This window comes from Bombus pyrosoma, linkage group LG3 (genome assembly GCF_014825855.1).
Source record: "Bombus pyrosoma isolate SC7728 linkage group LG3, ASM1482585v1, whole genome shotgun sequence".
Classification (NCBI taxonomy): Eukaryota; Metazoa; Arthropoda; class Insecta; order Hymenoptera; family Apidae; genus Bombus; species Bombus pyrosoma.
In genome coordinates, this window is record NC_057772.1 from 7,374,590 (window position 1) to 7,397,259 (window position 22,670).

General features: G+C 37.1%; 1 protein-coding gene and 1 long non-coding RNA gene across 7 annotated transcripts in view; one reads left to right on the plus strand and one right to left on the minus strand.

The window, feature by feature from the left end:
* The window catches only part of LOC122565943 (E3 ubiquitin-protein ligase MIB1-like), a 159,677-nt gene that overhangs the window by 24,427 nt on the left and 112,580 nt on the right, over positions 1-22,670 (minus strand). Inside the window, exon 1 of one of the 6 annotated variants that reach the window (XM_043722508.1) lies at positions 12,782-12,892. The exons of the other annotated variants lie outside the window; for them this stretch is intronic. The gene's annotated coding sequence lies outside the window, so the exon portion shown is untranslated. Of the gene's footprint in view, positions 1-12,781; positions 12,893-22,670 lie in introns of those variants that run through there. 6 annotated transcript variants of the gene reach the window in all.
* On the plus strand, positions 13,754-17,635 carry LOC122565946. The gene is made up of 2 exons (XR_006316337.1): positions 13,754-14,747; positions 15,060-17,635. It is a non-coding gene; the product is annotated as an uncharacterized LOC122565946 (long non-coding RNA).

The following is a 22,670-nucleotide window of genomic DNA, read 5'->3' on the forward strand; positions in this document are numbered from 1 at the left end:
TTCGTAACAAAGTAACTAACGAACATTATCTTCGCGCTTCTTATTTAGTCTCGAAGAAATTCTCCAAGCTGCATTATCCTTGCGTGATGACGGGTCCGATCGTTGCTTGTGAATCGGGGAGAGAGCGCGATATTACTGGTTTGCAAAAAAAGAAAAAGAGAAAAGGGGGGGAAAAAAGAATGCGAAAATCGAACAATGGCAGCTGAAGATATAAAAGAAAGGGAAAAGCCGCGACAAAGGAGGGAAGCATCCTCTTTATGCAGCGTTGTCTCTATAGAGCAGCTGGTAATTCTCACGTTATCAGCGAGACTAGGAAGGGTGGCACACGCGGGAGAATGTTAAATAAGATCTTAAAATACCCGTTCACGAGTGGTAATCCTCGAGACAGCCGGTGACGTAACATTTTAATTTCACCGGTGGTGCATTCAGGTCTGCCCGGTGAACACCAATTTTCTATTTGCGGTATTTTATTATACGCGCTGCTGTCCCGCCCTGGATAGTTCCTTTTTCCTGTTCGCCCAACGGAAGGATAAAAAGCACGGATTCCAGCTCGACCTATTTCTCTTCATAACGACTTTCGTTCGTTACCGGGGAAAATAAGATTTTACATTATTTTAAAATAATGGGTTTGTTTGTACGGTGCTACGTGCACCTGAATACAGTCGCGTTCTCACACAGCTCGGCCAGCTGGAATTTTTGTCGCCCTCTCTCAATTGGGTCAACGTTGTTTTCTACCGTGTTCTTCTCTTTATGCAGCCTTCTCCTTTTGCTGCTTTCTTCTTTCCTTCTTCTTTCCTCTACACCGAATATATAAATAAATAACCTCTATTTAGCTTTGAATCGGTGTAGTTTTAGTTTCTGAGAGCCATATCTGTTCAGTGGTTAAATTGATCTCGATAACGTTGCGAAATATCAGCTAAGATAGTATATTTTATAATCGTCGCAGTTGCCTTATTACGATTTCGACCTTATTACGATTACGATTATAATTACGGCGATGAAACGAAAGCAAAGAATGACACTTGTTGGAATAATTTTGATAGACAGGAGGCATGTATAGCAGGCAGTATCAACCCTCTTCTTTTTCTCCTCTTTCGTTTAAATTACTTCTGCGCTTTTGTTTCGCGTCCTCTCTCTCTCTCTGTGTTTCTTTCTCTGGATAAATAAATGACGTTGATTTATTTTCAAAGCGGTGCACTTTTTATTTTAATAAAAAAAAAAAGACGTAAAGGCAAGATGGTTCTTGACATTTTCACGTTTGTTCTATCATTTTTCTAAACATTGTTGTTTTGTTACCGTTGCTATCCGTCTCCTCTATTCTTATACAAAATGTGTAACTAAATAAATTGGTAGTATCTAAATATGATAATGTTACGGTTATTTTCGACGTAAGCTATTTAGATTATCAAAGATGTATAATCTTGAATTATGCTTGTCATACCGGGTATTATAAATCAAATAATAAAAGGGGGCGATAAATCCGGCATTTTTAACCGATAGTATAAACAGGGGCAGTTAAGAAGTTAAATAGCTACCGATTAACTTGATAATTACTAATTACTACTATTACACGACCAACATTGTAGAACAAGGCGAAACGGTGAGGGCAAAGTGAAATATTGCTTTATAGACGAAAATAAAAATGTATAACATAAAATGGGAAAAAATATACTTGTTCCTGTTACATTTGTAATTTTCGTGATTAAATCTTAATTGTTTCATTTTACTTCGAGTTTCCCTCTATTAGACGATATAAATCAGATAAACACGTGGCGAGACTTTCAGCTCATTCTTAATCGATATTATCTCGACAGGACATTACTCGTGCGATACAACGAGCAAGCTTTTCCAATTAACTTTCAGCTCATAAATATTCATATCTCGAATTCACACTTACATATACAGTGACTCATGAACATATGTACACGCTTTAAAACATAGAAAACGTCATTCGCTACACACAACATTTTCAAAGTTTTATTTAGCATCGTAACGAAATAGTATCGTTCATAACTATTTGGACACGCGCTAATCTTGACCCTTGATCTTACGTTAGCTTATTAGTTATGCAGCTCTTGGTTATACACGGTGAATAAATATTAATAATAGTAACGGTTAATATTAATTGGTATAAATTTATCTTCCTAATTCTCTCCTTGTTAATACGAATCAATTATGTATCACTTTCCATACATCGGCGTATATCGTGACATTTATGTCCAGAAATTTACTTATCGGTGTCCATTCATAACATAGAACTGCAAATTTTGTTGCTTGTCCGCTGCGAATGTTTCAGTTTCAAAAAGTTTGCGATCTCTGTTTAAAGCGCATAAATTCAGTTCCACTTTCAGCAGAAACTGCAATCAGACAACATTCATGCGTGGCAAGAAACGATCCGTGATACACGTCGAAGCTAAAACGACCCTAATAAAGCAGGGGTTAACACTTCGGCCAACGGAACAAATCCGCAACATTTCCCGCCGATACCAAGGGCCAACGTCGGCCATTAACGACGCATCAGTTCTTACGTGCGCAGTTTTCGAAGTTTTATTATGCCGTAAAATTGTCGCTTCGTGGTCCGATGGCAGGCTTTAAAGCCTAGCCAGACTTTCAAAAGGGACTGCAATCCGCAGATTTTAATGGTCATAATGCCTCTGTTGTTTTGAGTTCGTCTCGTCATTAGTTTCGCGAGCTCTTTCGGCCCTCGCGCGTTGGCCATGTTCCAAAAGTCCCTTCCACCTCGCCCATCCATCCTCCGAAAAAGCGGCAGAGCGAATGAAAAAGAGCGACCGAAGGATATAAACAAAAAAAAAAAAAAAAAAAGAAGGAGAGGAAGAGGACTGAGAAAAGGAAGCGGAAGATCTATTTGGCGAATTTTATGACCGATTTTATGGAATTCCATCGAGGATCACTGTGTGAGTCATTGTATCAGATTGCTGCATATGAAATGTTTCTTCCAAGTTCGAATTTGCCGCGCCGATAATGCCCGTCCAATTTTGTCCTATTGTTAATCGTCGACCATACCACAGAATAAGAAACTTACTATGAATTACACGTATATTCAAGAAGATTCGTAAGAAAAATATGAAATTTTCATAATATTGCGATTCTCTTACGTGAATTTAAATTTGGAAAAATTGCCGAAATTGTGTCCGGAGAGATAAATTTTAACATTTGAGGAAGCAATCTTTTCGCACATTAATTATTTTAAAGAGATTCATAGAAGAAGAAATTACAAAGAATTGAAAAAAAATTCATACGAAGACTTTTTAAATTTTTAAATTGATAGCGAATGAAATTATATGGCAATTATTTTGATCAACTCCTATCCTAGAAATTCTATTTTATTTCCCTCGAACTTAAGGAATTTTCTAGCGACAGAAACGTACGATTCGGTTGAGAGTGGCCCGAAGAACTCACGAGGATTAAATATATGATATTTTGGAAAAAGCTCTATGTAAGTAAAGTTTCATTGTATCGAACGATACTTGACATGCACCGATCTAGCAACTTCAAGATATTCGAGTAATTGAAATTATGATCGAGCTTTGCAACGCGACTTGGAAGGCTGTAACGAATATTTTCCAGCTTGTTTGAAGCCGCGTTCTCGGAAGCTGCCATTTTAGGCGAATCGTGGCAGGAACGAAGCGAATGTCGTGTTTCGTTGCATATTTCGCGGCCGAAATTCACGTAACGTGATTTCATCGCGGCTGCGCTTTTGCTCGACGCGTGCCAACAACCATTCATAAAATTACGGTCCAGGCAAATCGGTCAAAGAGCGAGGCGACACGCTTCGATTTGTCGCGGTTGCCCGAAACCATTCAACTGGCTTTCGTTTGTTTATCGAAAACTGCAAAACGAATCGTTGCACGTGTAATTTGTCCCGTTGCATGTAGAAACGTGTATTCTGATTATATATCAGCTCGTGTTCAAACGAGCGCAACAGAGACGGAAACAGAAGCTCTTTGTTCCATTGTATCATCAGCCGTGAAATTAATTGTATCGATGCACTGTCTTTGATTTCTAAATAGATTTGGTCGGTGTTGCGGAAGAATCGTATCTGAAAGATATTTTCTCTGGTTTTTGACAGTCGACTGCTATCGATGAATCACACGTAGATGATCAAAAAAGCTTCGGATGCGATATTCAATTTTAGTATATTTAATTTTCTTTCGTCTTTATATGTACTATAAATAATTTGTATATAATCTATAATATAATAATTGTACATAATATATAATCTAGAATACAAAATATTACAATTCGAATAGTTGTGGTCACCATTTAATGGTACTTTTTGTAATGAAATTGAGATTAATCGTAAATTAATTGTATGCCAGAAACTGACATCGATCTTCCATCATAAATAAATGATCGTAAAACGATGAAGTTTTGGGAAAAATAGTTTGCGAAGCAAATAACGTTTCAATTGGCGAATACTGGAAAATTTGTATTTTTATAAAGACAATACACAACAGATACTTCGTTTTCACGCGCATTTCCAGGGATACGCGGAGCATAAAAAATCGAGAATCATTGTTCTAATGGATCCTTCTCGCGATCCTTTTAGCAGTTGTGAGACAAACAACATTAACCCTTTGTAGTAGGTGTTTGCCAGTGAAAGAGATATGTTTGATGTAAAGTTCCATGGATCTGTCACGGAACAAAAAGCGACGCGTTTCAGCTAGCCTTAGGGGCGTAACTGGGAATTCCGCCACTTTCTTAGGGGCTCGACGAGTGGCTTCTTTCGGCCTCTTTTATATTTTCCTTTCGACTCGTTGTTTCGCCAACTTTTTTCTCCACCTCCGACACCTTCTCCCGTCACTATTCTTCCGCCTTTAACCTGTTCAGACGAACTAACTCGTGTCATTCGGGTTGTTAACCTCTTAGACATAATGTTTCTTATATTCTGTGTAAGACACTACATTTGTTTACGTTATACTTTAGCAGAAGCTCGTATTAATTGTTAATTGACTATTACTAATATATAACATTTGCTTTTATGTAAGCAACGCAAAGTGGATACAAAGCTTCGAGGTTGACAGACGCTATAATAAACTTTACAATAAAGTAGACGTACTTTTGTAAAATATTCATCTAGTGCAATTCGAAATTTACAAAAGATAATTTCTGGGTATCGTTACCAAGCTATTTTATAAAATGTTCTAATAATTGAACATACGTCTTGATCTGCATCTTAATAATGCATTTTTCCGAAAGAAAGCATTCAGTCAATACAACGTATATATAATTAGAATGTTTAGATCAAAGGGACAAGTATTCTACTGTTACAAAATTTCCGAAAATTTAAGGAAGCTTCTGCTAAGCGAAGACTTCGTTGCTGCTACAATTTCTCAGATGGTTGCGTTAGAAAAGCAATTATAATTCGTTATCTCTGGAGGAGAACGAAAGACGGTGAAGAAAGAGGGGCGGGGGATTGAGAAAGAACACGAAGTGGTGGAAACATGTCTCAAAGGAGACACATAAAAGAAACATTCGTCCGGTTTGCCAAATATCCTTAAGCCGCTTAAAAGCCCTCCCTTCGAGCGAGCAAACGACTTTTTTTTTCATGTTAACGCGAAGGTTCGAAAAGGAAGAGGGAGGAAGATGGCCAAAGCAAAACCTGAAAAACTGTTCCACTTTAGAGTCTAGACGACTTTCTATCTTCCAGGCGAAATTAACGATGATAATTAGCCGCTGCAAGAACCGCCAGTTCGCAATCCGTCTTTCTCTTCCTCCATCTCTTCTTCCTGTTTCTTTTCTGATAGCTACCCATCTTCTTCCCTCTTTTTTCTTTTCTTCGTTCTTTTTCCATTTTTCTTCCTCGCTTTTTTTTCTTCTTTTCGTTAGCCCTGTGCCACGTTATACCGCGGTTTTCTTTCATCAGGACGCCTAAAAACTGCTCTGAAAACGAATTCCGGTCTCGTATCTTGGCCGGAGATTACTTTAAGTCTTTACCGTTAGTACCACGGGGTAAGGGCTATTTTCAACAACGAACTCGTAACCCGATACACATCGAGCGGGAAGAGTTTGTCCGTGTTCCTATAACTAGAAAATCACCGTGGAATGCCTCCGAGTGCTTTTAATGAAACGTGCCGGACAACCTCTGATTTGTTAATGAAACGATCTGTTTGCGGATGAAAGAAGGTATGCTTGCTTTCCTTGAAACGTTCGTTCCTTTGCCGGTACCTTTCTCTTCCTCTCTCTTTCTTTGTATCTAATATCTTTCAATATTGAAGGAACAAGAAATCTTCTTGAAATATTTCGAGTATGTTAAATATTGGAAAAATAACAATCTAAAATTCTTAGTAAATTACATTTCCAAAGTTTAATATCCTCTGAATTATTAAATAAATTTTTATAAAATTCTACACCTATTATACGTAATCATCTTAGAATTTAATTATCCTTTACTAAACTTAAAGTAGCTCATCAACTCTTTTCAAGATTATATATTTAATTGCTGTTTGTAGGCGACAGAAATGTTTAAAATTTTTATCTCATTATCTCCTATGACAGTGTATACTTCCTTAAGAAAGTTTAATATTTGCCATCGCACTAGTTATTTCTAACATTTTTCAAACAATTTTTCCATTACTCTAAGTGTGTAAATACTTTAATTATTTTTATCAGTTAATTAAAGAAATACATAAATATTGAACTACGCTATCACTGTTTTATTTTATTGTTTTCATAGCTATCTATGGAATAACTGAACGATCTAATTGTACACAGACAATAATGTTTTCAGTGACATGTTCTCGTCAATTCTATTTACATATGGATTTATAAGATTTTTATTTGTTTGTATTCAACTAGCTCGTAAATTCGTCATGCATAAATAACACGCTACAAATTATTCATTTAATTTTCTTCTCTGTTATTACTGTAACGTAGCGAATACATTAGAGAGATTTGAATACATTTTGAAGAGGAGAATCTTAATCACTGAATTGCATAATATCGGGGAAATGGTAGAAAGACCTTTTAATATCTTACGGGACGAAACGTTATTATCACGATTTTGAAAAATAACACGAAAAGAAAGGAATTTAATAAATTGCTATTACCTATAAAAGTAAACACATAATATATTCAAAGTAAACTGCTACATATATAAAAGGAAAGATCTGTGAGTGTATATTTAAATCTTATGCTTTTTTCCATTAATTCGATATTTCTGCAATATAGTTTCACAACTTCCATATCATTTTTTATATTCTTATCAAAATAATACTTTTGTTCAATCGTGCAGACAAAATTTCCTCAATTGTTTCCATACTGTTTTCTAATCGTGTACACCAAGAGGCGAACGAACTTATTACACCAGAAAATAAATGAATCTACACCTACACTATACTACACCTATAACTCTTATTTCCGAGCACAATTCTTAGTTTCAAAAAGTTTCACTATAAAAGCTGCTGATCGTCCCGTAGTATGAAAAGTTCCGCAGTGTAAAGGATTAAACGATCGGCGTTCGATTCTTCTGGTCTGATTAATTTCGGGTCTCCAAAACCAGCCATGAAAATATTCCGCTTCTGCAACGCAATTCCACCCCGTCTCGCCCCCTCCCTCCCCGAGAAGGATGGATCGAAGTTAAAGTTTAGCAGCGTGATGAGCAATAAGAAAAAGTAATAATAACGTTTCCTCGACGTGTTGTTAGCGCAAGAAAGAAAAACGAATTGAGAAATAGAGGAGAAGTGTAGAGGAGATGAAACGCAGAGAGGTTTGCAGGGAGGGGGGAGGGGGTGAACGTCGATTTTCTTTTGCGAAGAGTTGTCTCCGTCGTGGCGTCAGCGCGACGTCCAAAAATAGGGGCTGTATTAGGGCGTAAGCCTGTAGTGGCTCGTTTTCGCACGGCTCACCGGACCGCGAATGCATCGTCTTCGGCTGCTAGTAATTTTAGATCTGGAGGAGACGTCGCGACGCGGCCTGAAGGATTTCTCCTCTGTTCGTAGCGGCGAAGAACGGAACGATACTCGCCGAGATGTATCCGAACCGCTTTTCATCAACATTGCACAACGTGTTCATAACACTCAGTCTGGAGAACTCGCGGAGAATGAAAAGCAGGAGCATCGTTTCTCGAGAAGGGTTAATCGACATTCAGGAAACCCATAAACGCGTTGACTGCCGCGTGAATTTTATATATTTCGCTCTGACAGCAGCAATAAATTGAGATATATTACATTATAACTTAATTTAATTTTAATTTTTCCAAACTAGTATATTGTATTTGCGCGCTGTTCTTTTCTTGACAACGTTATCTAAGTCAGTCATATCGTTGGCAATTTTTTAGTTCATGAAATTTATCTTATTTCGATCATTGATGTTTGTGATTATTTTAATCACTAAAAAAATGTAGTATCGTGGTTCACCGATGACGACGAAACGACGCTCTTTTGTCTTTCGTTTCACGATCCTTCTGTATAATAATTTACCAACTAATAATGTTAGTGAATTGACGAGTTAGCAATAATCGTAAGTTATAGACTTCATTTCTACAATTTTGCAATTTTATGTTAAATAATCGTGATAATCAAATGACTTGTAATTTGTCGAATTTGCTTGTAAAATCTTATTCGTTTCATTACCAAACTTATTACTGTCGTACGAAAGAATCTACCAATGTTAATAGCTTTGATTTATCATCTGTAAAATTCCAGTAATAATGTTAGTTGATATGTGCAAGAGGATCCTGGACATTTTATATTTGAACAATTTTGAAAACTAAAATCAACAACGTTTCTTATAACGCTCTGTTTCTTTCTTCTAGGGGATAGAAGTTAAGGTAATTTTGCAACTTTATCTGTAAAACAGATTTTTACTCGTAACAAATTTTCGTTTATTTAGTATCGCGAATACATTATATCATACTATTACATGATCTTTAAATTGACGCTATCTATATATACAGTAATTTTATTGAAATATTGGAGTAAGCTGATCGATGACGCAAGTTTCCCAATTATATAAAGTTGTAGTTGTATCGGCTAGTTTCGAACGTGATAACATATTGACTGTATGTTCTTATAAGCATATTTGTTCGTGCTACTCATATGTCGAATGTAAAAGTTGTCTTAAGCAAGATTGATACGGTAACATTATCAACTTAGTTTACAAAGCACTCTATGTACTTTTGATATTTATGTATATTAGATAACACAAACATCTTACACATTAAAAGATTATATCTTTCTAAGAATATGTAAATTTTGTTAAGAATATTGCCAAGAAATACAAGACGATGAAAATTTGTATCGTCAACGAAATACTCTAAATTATATTTTGAATATTATATACTGACCATTTTCATAACAGGAATTTATCAAATAATTATCTTCATAGTACTCATACTATATACTTATTCATGTAATTTCATAATATATCATTTTGCAATATATCATTTATATCCAATGTATCTTTTGAAACATACTGTTGCACTAGATAGATGTAACAATTTATAAAAACAAATATCGCATCTATATAAAGACTGCAAGCTGCAGTCAATTTCTCTGAAGGAAATCAATCCATAAATTCATCGAATCGAATGTTTCCTTTGTTTTAAAAACTTCTCCCATTTCTAAGAACATTTAAATATCTACAGAATCTACAGAATGCGATCAAACTATGGATATCAGAGACGAGTTCGCGACACTATCGAATAAAACTGCGATTAATTGCTGCTATAACATCACATTGTAGAAGTGCTGGACGTTTGCCAACACCGTTATTGCTGCAAATAACTTTCTATAAATAATACTTGCGACAAGCGATCTCGCTAGCCAGCTTGCATTTCGAATATAAGTCTTTAACGGAGCTACCGATCGAGATTCGTTATTGCAATACGAATACTGAGATTTTAATCGAGAAAATTTGTATAATTTATGATCTTGATCGAAATCGACAAACGTATATTATTACCAATGTATAATGAAGCTTTAAGAATATATTTAGCAAGAGATCGTGTATATATTGTCAATAAAAAAGTGAAAAATATTTGCAGGAATCACATAGTAAATTGTAATAATTACATTGCTTGGTTTCCACAATTTTCTAACTTGAAACCTATTGAGAAAATGTAACACGAATTAGATAGAAATTCCTGCAGATCTACTCAAAATCTGAATTTACTTTGCAAAATTGTGCATGAAGTGGAATACAAAGACGCTAATAAAATGAACGTCAGAACCGATCAAAATAGAAAATGAAGAATACGTCATATACGTATAAACAAGAGAAAAATCAAAATTAATAATTCTATTATATAAAAAGAAAAAATTGACGAGATTATTGCTATAATATTATACCGTTATTTCATGTCAGATAACAAATGTTAATTCTGATAATTTCTTACTAATTTTTTAAATTTATTCAGGCTTTCATAAGCGTTCTAATACGTATAACCGGAGTTGTAGCTGTACGTTCGTATCTAAAGGAAAATGGGGAATGCACAGGAAATTGCTCGTGACACTGTGAATTTATTCATTGCTGCAACTTTCCATAATAAGGTGGTGTCTAACAACGTATCTGTGATTTATCGAACAATTAACATCATTTCGCAACGAAATACAGTGGAAATTCTTTTTTCTTTTTTTAACGGTAACAGGGAACTTTGAAGAATGGCAAAGCTTCACTGCTATTTTATTATCGGTTTGAGGTATACATTTCATTAGGTGCTCGCGACACGCTCCGTAAAGCCATAGTTCAAGGGAGTTTAATGGGCTCAATTTAGTTATTTTGAGGAAGTATGTTGCACGGCTTGTTTACGAGGTGAAATTTCTTTAAAAAAATGTCGCGTATAAAAGGCATTAAGGATTAATAGGATCTTTTGACACCTTTACTGCGTCGTGGTCTGTTAGCCATTTATGCATCGGTCTTCCTTCAGTTTTTCACTGTTAGTATAAATCTTAGTCGTCCTGAATTTACGACGTGAACGATTATTAAGCTTCGAGATTAGAATCGACACCATAAAAGTTTCACGCGACCAATTTCTCATCTAAAATGCTTTTATCAATTTCTTTATTCTTATTGGTTCTATTGTATCCGCTATAATGATTCGTTTTTTATTAGAGAAATTAACAAGATTTAATAGGATGCGAAATGGATATTTTTTGAGAACTGGTAAACGATAATATAAAAATTAATGAACTCGAAATACATATTGAGGTGGATTAAACGTGTAGATTGTTTGATAAGAAACGAGTGGATGAATTTGTAATAGTCAGCTGTATTAAAATTCGTATCAATACAAGAGATAGTGTACGCCAGTTATAATCGTCGCTCGCTCAATATTATTATGCCGATCGCAGAAAGGATAACAATTAAACTGTTCTAGGGAGCACGTTCATGCATTTATATCGACCGACGTTACAACAAAAAGTTAAAAGCTAAAGCTCTTATGTAACTCCGGCTGAAGATTACAAATAACAACCATAACAATCTGTCCCGAGTTCGTTTGCCTCTAGACCTTGTAAACCAAAACAATCTTTAGGATTTAAAGACACAATAGTGTGGGTCTCTCCCAGATTCCGATTTTTTGTTGACTTTTTCTACGTTTATGTGCCGCTGCAATATATAAGATATAAGTAAATGATGTAAATAAAAGGAAAATGGCAATAGTATACAAATTATTACCGAAAAGTTCGGGCACATGTGGCTTAATTACTTTGATACAGTTCTGACCATTTTTCTTATGTTCTCTTGTTTTCATAGGACAAAGTTTTGTACGATAACCATAGAGATGTATACTGGTCATAACTTTTCAGTTTGTTGTAGCAACGTGTCTTCCATGACGATTACGTTAGAATATTTGGAGACAAACGGTTTATATATAAACATACTGCTCGTGTTGTTTGAGCAGAGATGAAATGATATCAGCGTATTGGAAAAATATTTGTATACTTGAAGAAAATAGGTAAGAACATTTTGTATTATATGTTGAAAGAAGATTATAGGAATATTTTTATTATATATTTATAAAATACGACAAGAATACATAACGTTACGTTTGATATAATTTTTAATCCTTTGATAGTATAATAAAATGATACGAAATTCAGAATGAAAAATTTAAGAAATAATTATCTTTTCATCTTAAACATTTTGCTGCATTTCCAATATGAAGTATTTATTTCTGACGTTATTTTGCGTATGAAATTGCAGATGATATGATAAGCCTGGAATGCAAAGGAGTTTCGTTCTTCCGCCAGACGTGGTTGCCAAATATTTGACTCAAAATATCATTCTACATAAATAATGTCAAATAAGAAGAAGGACAGAGTAAGTGTATTCACCATTATCCATCTGACTCAGTTTGTGTAAAATAATACAATGTTCAAAATAATACAATGCGACGAAATTAATTTTGTAGAATGAAGCTAAATTATACGTCTATATTTGATAAATGTTTCGAAGGATGTGATAAACGGACACATTATTGTAAAAAATTAATGGAAATGAAGATTAAGTAGTGTTAATTACGTCTCATAGTACTTACTAATAAGTTATAAAGAAATCTGCCAATTAATTCTTACTGTATACGTATAAGCACTTTTATATTAACGTTTAATTAATTTTTAGTCACAATCAGCCGGTCCATCTTATCAAATACAATTCAAAAATAATTTTATATTTAAATTTCCCTTCATATCTCTGCTTTATATTACGTCTTACTTATTTAAAGTGATTTTGCATTGATATTTAACATATATTTTAGTCACATTGAGCTACTATATTTTACCAAAAAGTATCCTAACAAACGACAAACAAATTAACATACCTTTCCTTTACTTAAAGAACATAACAGATTTCTTTTTCTCAGACGCCATTCCTGTCACATGCGTGGCCATAGCGGTCCATCACCTAACCGCGAGCGCAAGAAAGACCAAATCACCTAGCATCCACTCGCACTAGTTATTTTGTCGCTAAGAATGGCAAGCGAGAGGATCGGGAAGTTGGATCGTTCTGTTCGTCGAAACAAAAGGCTTCCTCGATCGGGTATAAGTCCGGAGGTAAACATAAATTTCACGCGTAGAAGCTCGAAGCTACGATATCCAAAGGGTTGAACGTGTCGTCCTATCGAGTCCTCCTCGGATTCCCTGTTTAACGACACCGTGACAGCTGAAGGGGCGAGCAACTGTATGCGTATATACGTCTTTGTACGGCATCGCGATCCGTAAGAAGAAAAGTAGACGAAGAAGAAGCAGAAGAAGAAGAAGAAGAAGGAGACGATGGAGGCAGAACGAAGCTGAACGGGCAAGGGGAGACGGAGGAGAGCACGAGGAACGAGACAGAGGCCTGGGTAAGTTATCACTCGAGTCTGGACCAGGAATAGTCGCCATGTGGTGGCAGCCGTGGGACTGACTATTTTCGGGTAAAGACAAATTTGGCGCGATGCGCTACGAGGGAGCAAGCAAGCCTCGTGGTAGTCTCAAGTGTAAGCTTACATGTGCCGGGGGGTGTCGGCCACGACATGGAGAGGCCAATGGGATCTGTGCGGCCATTTTTAGAGGGCTCGTTGAAGCAACCGTGCCCAAAGCTTTGGCAGCATTCAGTCTGAAGCAGTCAACCAGTCAGGAGGATTCGCTAGAAGTTCTTGACTCGAGCTGCTCTAACACTCGCGACCAGAGAATATCCTCGACCTCTCGAAGGACTCGGTCTGTCTCGTAAGTCCAACATGGACGACGCTACCGGCCGGAACCGTTCCGATCCGCAATCGAATCGAACAGGAAGTGCGAGCAATCAGGTATCTCGCCGATCGGTGAAACGTATCGGTTTTCAGGATCCAACCCCGTGAACGCGCGGATTTCGACCGTGTCGAAACCAGTGGATTACGTAATCGTCCGATTAGAAGATGAAACGCGTACCGTCACGGCGACAGGATCGTCCGGTCTTCGTCGTTGAGAAGTGGCCAATTTTCGTCGATCGAACGATCGATCGGCTCGAACCAACAGAACAACGATTTTCTCGGATGATTTTTTCGTTCGAACCGGGCGATGCTGTTCCGTGCTTCCTTACTTCCCATAGTGAATGTGACGTATGGAATGTAAAGAAGTATGGAGCTGCGCCCAGGTGTATCATCGAACCGGAAACACGCCGTGGGACCGGTGTTCTCCGCGAGACATGCTCAACAGCTGATCAAACAGTTGACCACATGTTTCTGCAGGCTGAAGACAGCAAGATTTTGTTACGCTCGATGAAATCATGGAAAACGACCGGTGTATTCTGATACGCTTTAGAAACGATTTTTACCGACGATTCTTGTTTCCATAGAAAATCAACGGGGAGCAGTCGCAAGTCTCGAGAGTGCGCGATGCAACGTTACGCAAAGTTTCCACGTTTGGCGCGGTCATCGTAATGGAAAAAGATATTAAACAGCTATAGCCCGGTACTGGTATCTAGACGCCAGAAATAGAGGCAGTTCCACGTATACCGTAACGTGACTCGAGCATCCTTCCACGTCCATGTGGCCTCTCCCGTGTTTTCTATTTACGGTTCCGTCGTGACTACCATGTGGTCGCCAGCTTTATTTAAATCGGCAAAATATTTCAAGGCGTTCCCAGGGCCCGTTTGTCTCCCCCGCCGAGTCACGATTCATAAACTAGAGATTTTCTTCTTGCAGATGACGACGATGCACCGTTCAACCAGTAAAAACCGGGGAAAAAGTGCTCTGGTGTTCAGCTAATCCTTTTTTTGTCTCGATTCTGTGCATCGTGTACCGACAGTAAACACCACTTATATCATACGTAAGTATAGCACGCGAAACATTTCTAAACTTAACATTTTCTAGCTATAAAATCGTTGAATGAAGTTACAAAATGTACAATCTTTACATTTACATGACGAATATCAGAAGCAACAACACGATTTTCAAATAATCACTAATCGGTTAAATAAACATGTTTAAGTGAAATATAGAATTTTATAGCTAGATCGTTATATAGAGACCTTGATGCCATTCTCTTCAGTATTCTTGAGTTTATGTAATACTTCGAAGCTGGATAAAAAAAAAAGCGTTCGTTTATGAATATATTAAACTGTGGCTAATTTTATTACAGAGAGAAGAATGCACGACCAAGGAGGATGGAAGGGATGAAAACGGTAGAAAGGGAAGGGAGAGCCTGGAAGGAGATGTTCGTCCGGTGGTGAAGTCAAAAATAGGACGCATGGTCACCAGCATATTTCCATAAATGAGTTCTCCGGTTACAGAGTCTATTTCCGTTCTGGGCCGGCGACCGGAGTTGCAGCCAATTACGATCGGTTCCAGGACGATTTACGAATTCTGCGACAGATCTAGGGATCTATTGTGCGCAGTAATCCACGATGTGAAACAGGAGAGTAAAACGCGCGTTCTTCCATTCTTGCGGAGTATAATGATTGCAAAGATTGTGATTACGAAAGAGGGGGTTAGAGAACATGACGTCAGTGAGCTTCTGTGACGTAATCAGACTTCGATGTATATGTACTTAGGGATTTGTATTAAGTCATGAGTAATGCGATTTTCCTGAGAGTAGGCTTTTAAACGACGAAGCTAGCTATGATCCTTTTGATCGTGAGTTTTGTAAAAAGGAGATAGAAAAGTGATAAACAATTTTAGCAGATGGATGGCAATGCGTCATTAATTATTATTGATAGATAGTCGTTTATACACGCATTGAAAAAATTCCATTATTTATTCTTAGCTAATATATATTTTCGTTAAGTATATGTAATTAATAATTGATACGTTTAATATTTGTCTCGAAGAATTATGTTGCTGTATCGAACAATATGGATATTTTAGACGCCTTTAATTGTTAATGCGATAGGTTTGTATTTAGAAATGTTTTGTATTTTAAGAGATTAGCAAATCATCAAGTGTTTATATCTTTGCGAACAACAGTGTTATTATAATGATAATAAGTATCTATATTTTGTAAACGAATAGAAAAACGCTTAATTTTAAAATAGTACACGGATATTTGTTAACTTTTTAATAATTAGATTATAGAGGCGCATTTAAGGATTTAACTGCTTTTCTCGCCTTTATGTTTCTTGCGCATTTTTCAAATTTTTAAGTAACAGCTACAAAAGATATATTAGTAGTATTAGACGGCGAATATATCTGCAAAGGCGATTGTGCTTACCACAACTGTGAGATTATTTCTATCTATGTGATGAGATTAAGAATTTTATTTATTTTAAGTGTATTTACCGACGATAAACCGGCAGTAAACCGTCTTCTTGCATTAATATCGGAAGTTCTGTTAGTTTAGAAGAACCTTCTTCGTTCGATATAAACTAAGTCTACACTGACACGCAATTGTCCGCATTAACATTTCTGATGAAAGTGTCTGCAAGCAAATGTGTCTGCCAGTGTGTGTAGTCTTGTCTTTGTGATTCAAAAATGGAAGAATTTGAACATAAAGAGTTTATCGAACAACAAATTAGCTTTACTCGTTTTGTCAACTTGTAACTTTCGCTGTTCATAACGATCATGTTTATCATTTTTGTAATAACGAAAGTGTTATATGATTATCATAGACCGATGGCGTCTCATAATATATAATTTGACTTTTCTGCGCAAAGTTCGACTTTACGTTTTAAGATGTTGAAGCTCAGATGTCTCAGATATCTCTGTCTTACTATACTCCGCTATATCTGCCAATCATCCGTGAACATCACAACGCGAGCCTCTGTAACGATCGCTAGTCAATTTTGTCAGATGGTTGTACACGTCTCGTCAACAACGCGACCAAACTAATGCCAGGAACACCGAAAATGGGACGATAGACGAGGAATAAAAGTGCGCTAAACGCTCGATTTACGAGGTTGAGACAGCACCGCTGGTATGAATGTTCACCCTAATAAATAACTGACAGTCTACAGAGCAGAAACCATGGGGTTGGAGGTGGATGTGATCCCAGCTATGCGTGGAAGCCTCGACTATTCAGGATGCAGGCACGGCCGGATTTGCATTGCCGTCATTGTCGCGATTTGAATCGGTCGCTCGCTTGCTCGCTTGTTCGCTCGCGCAAGCGCCTAGATCCTGTCGCGGCTTGCTTCCATTGTGGCAAATAATTCTGCGGTGCCATGGGATTAACGATTGCCTTGAATGGGAAACGGACTGTAGCGGCCAAGGAACTGTGCTTGGGCTTTCGGCTATTCTATCGCCGCGTAAAATAGCACGGGCTTTGCGGAAAGAGGTGTTCGACGAATCTTCGTAATTCGAATCGAAATATCGAAATTTCTGTTGAAGATACATCGTCGTTCGTAAATGTGTACACACTTTGCTCGATTTATATTAACGATACACGAATATCGATGAGGTATATAAATTAATGGCAAGCAAATGGTCAGAAGCAATTCTTACTGTTTCCTTGTGGAGTCAAATCAGATAGGATGCACCGTATGAAATATTAATTTTTTATTTCGTATCTTATTATTAAATACCATTGCTAGAATTATTCTATCAATCTAAAAGAAAGTTCTCTACTTTATTTATACGTTGATGGGTGACAAACGAGTTGACGATAATGAGCTGCTTGAATGACAAAACTACACCATAATGTTTGACGTTTTGTAACCGCTACAAACCTCGTCGAAAAGTTTACGATGGATTAATCATAAAGCGAGATTAAAATGAAAAAATCGACAAAAGTGTATTTTTCCCCCGTGATCTTCGTATAGGTACTTTTTCTTTCTTCTCGCTCGATTTCAATCCGTTTATCTTTCGTTTCCCGTCACGGAAGAAGAGAAAATTCATTTCCGCCAGCCAGTCGACAGCAAATTCCATAGCAAGTAATAACTCAATTATTGACTCATGACTTTAAACGATTAGCGTTTGGTCGCGGAACACGTGCGTCGAATTCCGCAGCCCGAATACGCGTGCCGTTCGATTTCGCAGACAATTCGTTGGCTGGAAAGGGAGAGAACCAAGGGTGAAAAGGGAGACAAACACGGAGGACCAGGTGAGCAGAGGCCATAACGAGCCGGCATTAAATTTGTCCACGGAAAATAGCTCTGTCCACACAGTGGCGGTAATGTTCTTGATTAAGCCGAATGAATTATACTGATATTATTTCCGTAAAATAATAATATTAGTCCTCGTATTATTGGCTAATGTTGGCATTTGCATTAATGGCCGTTTTCCTAATTGACGGGTCGCCACGTTTTGTCTATTTGTTGTACGCGCTACACCCGGTACCGATTATGTCACTAAACGTCATTATGTTACTAAGTGTGGAACGAGCATTATTCTGCTCTTTTAAAAGGAACGCGGAGATCAATCTATACGGTGATCTTGTAAACCCGAGTATTTCAATGGAATTCAATTGGCTTTGTATGTCTAGAAAATTAGAAAAAAGAAAAATGAATAAATAAATAAAGAACGATCGTGTAATAAATTTTCGATGGAAGATTTTATTAAGCAGCGACTTGGCTGTTTCGAGAAAGATCTTTTCTACTGACCACCTAATCCAAACCAAATTAATATAAGAACGTAGGCTATAACTTATTGAAATTTGAAAACAGATAGATTAAATATAAATTTCTGTAACACTGTAATATATCCTTTTACCTCCCTTGTCTTAATAAACGTGAAAATTGTTACATTTTAACAATACGCGTCTTAATGTGTCAACAAAATTCGTACAGCTAACTTTTACTATAATATTTAATATTTAAGGAGTGTACGCACTTAGTCGTAAGAAAGTATCGCTAAATAATACGAAATTTAATATACCTGGATGTTATACCATCTACAGCCACCATCGTACTAACGTTAACGTACTAAATGTACCAAATCAACCTTTGCTACTTTTTTTGCAAAAAGAAATATGTACCCCGAACACACACACACACGCACACGTACATAAATGTTGAAACGAAAGGAACGTAATAAAAGGGGAAGACACTTAACGTGAAATGTGCTGTAGAAATTCGATCATTTCGGGCGGATAGATGCATTGGCGTAGGTGAATCGGTAGTCAAAGGCCTCCGTAGAGGGTTGTTGGCCATGCGACGCCAATAGAAGGTACCGGGGGTCAAATGACAGGCGAGCGCATCTATTGGCTACTCGGTACGATCGTCACGTTCGGTACGACAATTTATGACGATTGGAATAGCGGCCAGTTCAACCGTTACACGTTCGTGCAACGGTGCCGGACTACTAAAGTCTCGAACGAGACACCTTACCAAACTGGTTCAATTAGCAGAACAGCGTGAAAAAGGATTCACCGTCGTATCAGTCTGTAACGAACTTCCTGATAGGAATAATCCACCTGTACTCCACCTTCGTCCCTGTAAAGCTCGATTTTCTAGTCGATGGAACGACGTCATTCCTCCTCGCTTTTATCTCGGTTCCCTGAACAGAATTTAGCCGAATAGTTTCTATGTGAGCGCGTTTGTGAGGGATACTAACGCGAAAGACGAGGACAGCAAGGATCGAAGGACCAACCGTGGCAATCGTGATGTATGGCTTTCGTTATTGGTGTTACACGGAGGTGTTTGATGATTGTCAATGGCCGCGTTGGGTTTAAATCGCCCTGTATCGCTGATTTTGATCTACTACTTTTCGTTGCTGTGGGATTACCTTAAACGATGAATAATTACTATAGTTGAAGACGTTCTTAGACGTGGAAATGCTTTGAAGAAGTTAACCGTTACGGCGAAATAGAAGTTAACATTAACCATTTGGTGGTATTCCAAATCAATAAAAAGTTAAGATGTAAAAAGAGTGACGAATAAACCAAGACGTAAATAAATAGTAGATAAATAAAATGTTTCTGAATATGAAACAAATAATTTGTATCTACCTACCTCTTTACCAAGTTTCATTATCTCGTTATATATCGTTTGCATAATAAGCTACGATTTATTTGTTGTAACACAATGATCGATTTATTGAAAATCTGAAAACCCGTGCGGATCAAAGTTAATTCGATTTAACTTTCTCAAGTATTTTATATTTATATCATAATGTCTTATATCGTAAAAAAAACTTTATTATTTTTAATTAACTTAATTACTTAGTAATGTTATGTTTGATTAAGAATTTATTTTCACGCGTAACAGATTAAAGTATCGAATTGAAAAGAAAATATCCAAAGGCAAAATTCTAAAAAACTTAGAATATAAGTTTCCGTATACAAACCGTTTATTATTCCTCGATATCTATGGTTCTCGTAACGCGTATATTATATCGAATGGATTTAAACGCAGGTTTTAAACTACATAATTAACGTGGCGCTATGCACGATACCGATAGATATTGTGGAATGATTCTTCGCCCTTGTGATTTTCGGGGCGCGCCGCAAATCGCGTATTCGCTGATAATGAATTTGCTGGCTAATAAATTCGAGCTATCAACGCATCTGGATTAACGTTTCAGCCCGTCACGTTAATATAGTGCACACCCTGAGTGCTCATCAACGTTAGTGGTGTATTTGCAAATGTTATGCACACGTCCAGAAGCCAAGCAATGTACACGGACAGAGCACTGACATAATAAAGATTTATTTACTCCGGTAACCTATACGCGTTGACCGTGCTTCTATTCCCACCTGGATCTATGGATCTAATGGACAAATACGGGACTTAATTTATCTTCGTTCACGATGCGAAATTCATGGCTAGATTTACATATATACGAGATATTTTGTAAAAATTCTGCTAGACCTTCGTCCTTCTTCAGAGGATTAAAGTTGATTAGATTTTGATGCTAAAAAATAGTTCACAGGGTATAAGTTTCTCTATTTCTTACTCTTCTGCAGACGTAATAATGTTATTACCTTTACTTTACACTAATATAATTTGTTTCTTATAAAATATCCTGAATTTATCGCCTATTCTCAGAGTATCTGTGTATCTACGAATCCATCAAATTGTTCTCTTCTTCAGCTACATAAAATACTTTGTATCCATCAAACGACATAGAAATACAAAAATTAACAAAAAACAGGCCTATCTGCCTATTTCTCTCCTATAGTCTTCATTTTAATTTCGTTTCTATTCGACGCAAGCCAATTAAGGTAATTAGGAAAATTCACGAGAGAGCACAATTTCATAACGACATCAGAGACTTAAGCTGCGAGGAAAAGATCTGTGACTAGTTGAACAGAATCCAATCGTATCTCTCGTTGCTTCGAGCTCGCTTTGCAAACATCTTATCGGGCGATAAACCAGACTTGTTACCGAGTGCAAGCGGTATTGAAGTTGAAGCAACTCGCGCGATCCAACATCCAGAAGCAAGTAGTTACGTAAGTGGAGCATGTCGATATCGAAATTCTGTTAACTACATCACTGGTGGCTGCAGCCACAGCGATGAACGGCCGGTGTCCGCAGCCATAGCGACGAACGGCGAGCATTGACAAGGCAGGAACGTTGGCAATTAATGGGAGGTGGGACTTAATTAGTACAATCTCCATGGTGTGTTCCATTCCCGGCGTATCGAGTCCCATGTCTACGATCACCTCTGTCTCTCCCTATCTCCTCCCTCACCCACTCCCTCTCCCTCTCTCATTCTACCCCTAAATACCGAGCGTTCCAGCGCGTTCCTCAGAAGAAGGTAATATCCTGCTGGAAGCCCCAGCTACGACTTCTTGCAGGACAACGTTGCTGAAATACCGATTTCAGATACGTCTACAGACACAAGGAGCCGAGGGAAAGGTATTGGTACAGCGAGAAATTGTACTCTGAAAGGAAATTACGTCGAATGGTTGTTCAAAGAACATTTTTTGTAGACACTTGTAAAGAGTGGAGCAGAGGCTTGTGAATATCGAATTAGGGTTCATTGGCAAGAGTGAATATACACGAGAGTGCTTGAATACTTGCTATGGAATAATTATTAATTAATAATTATCAATGTATTTGAACACTTGCAATGGAAGTATCAAGTGAAAATTAGAAGAGTATCGACACTTTGATGAATTTGAACTGCGTCAGATGACAAATTATCATTTATGAGCGTCTTATTTAGACGGCTATCCCAACGGTACAAGACTATATCGGGCGTATCAATTAGATTCTTCACGCGTTCTGTAATTTACCCAAACCACCTCATACATACTCAAACGTGATCATTCGTTAGACATGATAAAGTCATTCTGCCTTCTCTTGCTACTGATTTACGTAATCTTCATATCAAGTGCAACGACACGAGTCACGCTAAAGATGAACTTAAGCCAGAATATTTAAAATCGCTAATGTAAAAGTCCAAGCAACAATTTACAACAAGTTACAGATGTAGCGTATCTGTAGCTCTTTCAAAGTTTGGTGACAACCCTGCGTAAATATCTAGAACCTAATATTAAAATTATTCGTTTCTTATTTCTTATGCATACGTTCTTAATTATTGTTAAGAGAATTCTCTTCTTCTATCGCAAGGTTATGAGGATCGTTTTGCTCGTTTTCAATATTTTGCCTAGGTGTATCTAAAGTAGATGCTATTTTCTCATACTTTCGTTATTATACCAAAGACTAATAGTATCTCATAATATACAACTTTCGTTATTCTATGCAAAGTTCAATATCGAATTTCAACACGTTGATCTTTCAATGGATCAAATAACCGTATCTTAAAACACGCGTAAAGTATCCGGAATAGAGCGGTCGCTGGAAATGTGATCTAATGGAAATGATAAATGCAGTAAAACGTAAAGAAATTAATTCAGATACTCTTTATTTTTCTT